The sequence below is a fragment of the Corvus brachyrhynchos genome, unplaced genomic scaffold (genome assembly GCF_000691975.1).
Source record: "Corvus brachyrhynchos isolate BGI_N302 unplaced genomic scaffold, ASM69197v1 scaffold119, whole genome shotgun sequence".
NCBI lineage: Eukaryota > Metazoa > Chordata > Aves > Passeriformes > Corvidae > Corvus > Corvus brachyrhynchos.
This window is the reverse complement of record NW_008240054.1, coordinates 272,634-279,262: the sequence shown is the minus strand read 5'-3', so window position 1 is coordinate 279,262 and position 6,629 is coordinate 272,634.

Genomic DNA, 6,629 nt, shown 5'->3' with positions numbered 1-6,629 from the left:
TTTTTTTTTTTTTTTTTTTTTTTTCCTGGAATAGTCTCAGCTCTGATGTTATGTGGGTGTTCACGCTCATCATGCATTCATAATTAACAGTTTTATTCCTGTTTAATGTTCTTACTATTGCAAGTTAGTTTTAGACTTCAGTGTGGCCCCAAAAGCATTTTCAGCTGTGGAGATCATCAGGGAAATGTTGTGTAATGTAATTTCAAGGCCAGTAATGCTCTACGGTGCTTGCGTTTTGTATTCCTGGAAAACCATAACAGTAGATCCTGTAACCCCCTAATATATTTATCAAAGTTTGACTACTGGACAGGAGCGCAGGAGCTCTGTTTTCTGAGTCTGCTCCCAGGGGAATTTGTTCTGGGTTATTGAAGCATGGACGGGTTGGGGTGGGGAGGGCAAGGACGGAGCTTGACGGATCAGTACTGAGTAGTGTAGAGTCGGAATGGTTCCGTGGATTCCGTTCTCAGCATGCCATGGCTGTTTCCAGAAATTGTTTTATCCCGCTTTTCCCATGTCCAAGCATGCGTTTGTTCCTGCTTCCTTTGGGGAACTTTCAGTAGTTTGCAGTCTTGGTGTCAGTTGGACTCGAGAGCTGGTCGGAAGAGTTGTTGTGTAGTAGACGAGGTTCGTTTGCCTGTGAAACAAAAGTCATTTTTGCTGATTTTTCAGTGCTTCCTCTCCAGGGAGTGAGGTGTTGGATTCCCACGCCCACCCGCACACGGTTTGGGTGCGGGGACCTCTGAGCAGTGGCACGAAGCTTCCAGATTTCCCAGCTTTCTGTGCAACCAAAGATGTGTGGCAGACGTGGGGGAGTTAAAAATACCGACCTGAAAGGAAAACAGAAGCCACCTCTGGTGGCTGTACAGCCCAGGGGGTTGTGGTGATGCCAAATGCCAAAGTTGGTTATCCTGTGAAAGTGGAGAAAGGGAGGAAAGAGGTTTTCATTTCCAGCTTTTTATTTCCAGAGCGTTCCCGGCTTCCCCAGCTCCTCCCGCAGGCAGAGTTTGGTAACTCCAGAGAGAGACGAGGGGATGGGAGCAGAGTTTCTGTCTCACCTGGCTGAGGGAGAGCCGGGCGAGTTCTGCTTTGCCTCAGCAGAGATTCCCCAGATGCTCCAAGTTCCAGGGCAGCAAATCCCGGGACAGTTCCCTGCCCCCAGCCCCGCTCAGCCGGCCCCAGGCCTTGGGAGCGCTGAGTTGGGTCAGTTTGGATCCAGCTCCTCAGTGTGACAGCTCTCCACCTCTTCCCAAGGGGGAATGGTGGGAGGTGAGCCCCAGGCTTGGGAAGGACTCCTGGATGTGCAGGAGGGGCTGGGCTGAGGACAGAGCTGGGCACAGCAGCCTTGGGAAGAGAAGCTCCCCTGTCCCTTCTGGGGCTCCTGGAGCCCTCCCAGCGGTGCTTTTCTTTGTGAGGGAAACCCCCGGGTTCACCCTGGGTTTGTGCAGCTGCAGGGGGGATTTTGGACCTTAAATCGTTCTCCCACCCTCACTTTTCCTGGTCGCTTTCCCAAGTGGTTGCTGTGAAATTCCAGGGAGCCCATGCTGAGCTGCTGGCAGGGGTGGTGGAGGATGAACCTGCAGGTTTGGGCAGCGTTAAAGTCTCGTTGTGTCTGCTGGGGACGTCCAGGTGTGACCTGACTGCCAGTGCAATGCTGGATTTTCCTCTCTGTCCTTACCTGCCTTTCAAACTCCAACCACCCAGGGAAGGCGGCACCTGAGAGGTGAGTGAAGAGGCAATGAGAAGTTTCAACCAAATTCGAGAGGGAAGGGCAAATATTCATGGTAGAAATATCATTTTGTCATATCAGAGATGGTATCAGTGTATACAAACAAAGTAACTTGGGTTTTTTGTAATTGATATTCTCTTGTATTTTTTTTAGGTTAAATTAAGGGTTCTTGCTGACATGTTGAAACACGTTTTCTAAAGCAAATACTTGCAAATTATGCCTATAGAAATTTAGGTTTCGTAGCTGACAGCTATGACTGATTCACATTGTCATATTGGAGGGACTTCACCATGTACCTCGCTCAGAAAGCTCAACCTTTTCAACCCCAGATTTGCTTTATTGCCTTTTAATACTGACTTGAAATATGACAACTTGGTTTGTACATGAATATTGCAGTATTTTATTTCCATATATTAAAAAAAAAATAACATTTCCGCTCAGGATAACGACGGCGGTTTTCCTGGGAGGGAGTGGTATGAGTGTCATGACAATGTCATGTGATGGTAGAATTTCTTCATTGACGAATCTATAGTAGTTGTGTATACTTTATTTACCCATGTTTGTGTTCCTACCCAAAACTGGAGGGTTTTTGTTGTTTCCTCCCTGCTGAGCCCTCGGGGCTCCCGGGGCAGAATTGGTGCGTGCAGAGAAAACCCCTCAGCGACGCCCCGAGGAGCATCAGCGAGTGTGACCCGTCATTGACACCACAGAAAGTGTGGAAATCCCGTCCTTTTGGGTACAAACAGCACTCCAGGCACTCGTGGTGGCAGATCCCCGGTGTCTGCTGGTTTGGCTGAGCCCTTGGATGCCTCCACCCCACCTCAGCAGCCTGTGCTTGCCATAATCGATGCATTGATGTGTAAAACGCGTGTGTGAGACCAGCACGACCTTTCATGTTGCTTCTTTGTGGCCTTCTTCCACCAAAAGCGGCTTTTCTTTCCCCTTTTCCTTTCATTTTTCCAAGCAGGGGGAGTGGAGTGGGGGGGTCACTCATTTTTTGCAGCAAAGTCCCACTTGGTGCACGTTTCTCTGGTTTTTGAGGCTGCCGGCCCCGGGGAGCCCACGGGGTCGGAGCTGTGCCGGGGCCCTGGGGTGCGAGGCCACGAGTTCCCGGGGTGGGCTTGGGCTGTGGGAGGGTTGGGATCGGTGTTGGGAGCCATCCCGAGCGTTCCTGGCTGGAATTCCCGTTGGGCTGTGGCTCTGCAGTGACACCCAGGGTGGCAGGGAGGGCTTGGGTGGCCTGTGGCTCCCCCTGCACCTTCCCCGGGCGCTCCTCGTGCTGCCGGCCCAAATTCTGTATTTGTCTGTTTCTAACAACCCTTGGTGTAACAAACTATTGACTGTTCTTAGGCGGTGGGGATACATTTTGTTTTTCCATGACTTTTCGTGACTGACTTTGGCTGTAAAACTTTTTTTGTTCAACAGCAAAAGATTATTTTGGGGGTTGTTTTTTTTTTTTTTTTGTTTGTTTGATTTTTTAGTTGTTGTTGTTCCGAGATGTGTAATTCTTTTACGGAGGTTTTTTTTTATTATTATTCCTTTTTTTTTTTTTTTTTCTAACATTGCTTCATTAAACAATTAAATATTTAAAAATGTAATATTTGGACCAGATGTTGTGAATAATAGTAGATAAAGCTATTTTATTCTGTATTTTTAAAGCTGTTCAGTATAAATAAACGCGGGCATAGATGCAATGTGGCAGTGTGGTGTCACAGTTCCTTTCATGGGGAATCATGGAATTCGAGAATCCTGGGATAGTTTGGGCTGGAAGGGACCTTAAAGCCCACCCAGTGCCACCCCTGCCCATGGCAGGGACACCTCCCACTGTCCCAGGCTGCTCCAACCCCCAATGTCCAGCCTGGCCTTGGGCACTGCCAGGGATCCAGGGGCAGCCCCAGCTGCTCTGGGAATTCCATCCCAGCCCCTCCCCACCCTCACTGGGAAGAGCTCCTTCCTAACTGATTCATTTCCTCTTAGTGGATAATTGATTTTGGAATCCAGGTGAGGGGAAGCCCCAGAGTCTTTGTAGGAGGTGCTGCCCCAGACCACGACCCCCAAACCCTTTCCTGACCTCGCAGCTCTCATCCCACAGCTCCTACCCCACAGACACACGGAATTCCTTGATTTGTAGGGAAGAGGCACAGCTTGCTGCCCGTTCCTGTGGTTCACTGCCTGTCCCTGCTCTCAGCTGAGGCCCCTCCAGCTCTCCTGGGTGTGGATGAAGGAGCCGAGCGTCCCCTTGGCTCGTCACCCCCTCCCCTCATCCCCAGCCCTTCAAGGACCTCATTTCCCTGCAGCTCCAGTGGCAAATTCCCGCTGTCAGCCCGGAGCAGCAGCGATGCCTGGAAGGGCTTGGGAGCTGGGAGCACCTGGTTGAGGGTACCCAGCACCCTCAGGAATCTGCCAGCCTCCAAGGGAGCTGCTCCTGGCTTTGGGGACGTGGGGACCCCCCAGCACCGCCCCGAACCCATGGGGTGTGGCCCATGGGGACGAGTCCAGCAGTGCTGGAGTCAGGTGGGAGCTAAAATAGCAAAAAATCACCCAAATCCACGGCGAGGGGGTGAGAGCAGCTGTGGGATCAAAGCCAGAGGAGCAGCTGTGAGCAGGCCCAGGGATTTCTGAGCGCTCAGGTTTGGGTCCATGATGAAAACCTGATCCTAATCCTGGCTAATCCCCTGGGCTGCCATTTTACAGCTCAGGCCATAATTGTGTTTTCTCCCTGTGCCTTGCCCCAGTCAACATCGACCCAAGGAGGGCAGATCCTGGGCAGAACCTCAAAATGTGGGGATTTCCAGGATGACTGAAACACCCCCGTGCAGGGAGGGCGGTTGTGTGAGAGAGACACAGGTCAGGGATGAGAAGAGGCTTTTCCAGAGCCTCTTCCCATCTGGTTCCCAGAGCTCCCTAACAGCTCTCAGATGCTCCCACACTGACGTGGATCCTTCCAAATTGCTCGGTATTTACTGGCAATCGGCTGGGGGGGTCTCAAAGCTGAAATAATGAGAGGCTGCCAAGGTAGGAAAAAAGGGATTTTGGCTGTTTGCTTGGTCTGGGGGGGAAATAATTGAATATTGGAGAATTCTGGAGCTGGTGCTTTATTCTGGGCCCTGACTGAGCTCCTTGGCAGGAGTGAATCCATCCAAGCTCGCGGTTTAAAAGGCATCTGCTGTGACCCCGCAGTGGCATTGAGCACAGAAATGCTGATTCACCCTGTGGAACAGGTGCTGTAACTCCCTTTTGCCTTTTCCTGGGGGATTTTTGGCAGCCTGGGGGGATGCTCAGGCTCTGGAGGGGTGGAAGTTCTGCTCTCCTCGCACGTGCATTTGGTTCCTCGTGGATCCGTGCTCACCCCGCTGTGGGGAAGGAGGCAGCAGCAGCCTTGCAGCTGCAGGGATCCCTCACAGGGCAGGAATGGGTCAGATTCCTTTGATTTGGTAAATAAATCCCTCCACCAGGCTTGAGCGTCCCCTCCCCATCACCTGTGGAGTGAGCAGAACATGGCAAAAATCAGGATTTAACCCCAATTCCACAGCCAAGATCCCCCTGTGCTCCCGTGGCGCCTACCCCAAACCTTCGATTTAATTTTATTTTTCCTCTTGCTCCATTTGCCTCCACCCCACGAGCTGAGGGTCAGTGGGAACTCTCCCTGGGGTTTGGGGCTGGCTCCTTTGTGCGCTCGGCCGGGCTCTTCCCACCACAAAGGGCCTCTCATCCCCGCCAGCCCTCGAGATGCTGCTGGAATATCAATCCTGACCCGGCCCCGCTCACTTTCGCCGAGTCAGTGCTTCCCTGAGCCAGATGGCTCCTCCAGAACTTCTCATATTTTACATAGAAATCCAAGAAAAAAGGGGGGGAAAAGGCCCATTCCAGCCGTGCCTGCAGAGACGCCTGTTTGGCTCCAGCAGCTGCTTTGATTATTTCTTTGTTTTGGTTTTTTTTTCCTCCCTTTCGTGTGGGCTGTTTCTAGGCAAATTCCTTAAAAAAGAAAAAAAGCCCAGAGAAGCCACAAAGCACTGGGAAAGGTCAGGGGCAGACAAAGGAGGAGGGACATGGCCGCTGCTCCTCGGGAATACTGAACACCCCCAAACTGCCCCAAACTCTCCCCAGGGTGCCGGGAGCGGACGGGCAAGGTGGGACCCTGATCCCGGGAGTGCTGAGCGCCGGTGCAGAGGTGGCTGTGACCCCCCCCAGCTGCAGCAGCTGCTTCCAGGCAGATTTTATTTCAATTTATTTCCCCCTCCATCCCCTTCTCAGAGGCGGTTTTGGATCCGGATGGGATCCCAAGGCCGAGGTGGGGAACGAGCACACGGCCCCGTTGCACCATCCCGACAACAGAACAGCCAAGTGTGATGCCTGCATGGCTCTGGCACTGGATATCCCAGGAACTGGGGCTTTTTAAGGCAGAAATAACCGCTTGAGCCTGTGTGATGCAGCCCACAAAGCTCCCTCTGGGGATTCTGCACAAAGCTGGAGCTAATTGTGAGAGCATTTCCAGCCTGGCTGCGTGGGATGGGGATTCCTTTGGGATTCTGCTCTTGGCAACGGGGTTGGAGAATCCTTTGGGATCATGTTCCTCGCATCAGGAACGGGATCCTGGTTCTGACGGCGGGGATGGGGCGTCCTTTGGGACTCCGGTCTTGGCACCAGTGGTGGGTCTTTGAGACCCCAGTCCTGAGGTGCAACCCGGGTGGAGCCAGGGTGTCCTTTGGGAACCCCAAACCTGCTCCAGGGATGCGAGCTGGAGCATCCTTCGGGATGTCCGGGCGGGGACATCCCAGGTCCCAGAGGTGGCATCCTTTGGGGTCCCTAGTCCTGGCACCCGGATCCCGGAACCGAGATGTCCTTCGGGATCCGGGTTCCGGGATGACCCCGGCTGAGGGAGGGGGTGTCCCCCGCGCTCCCA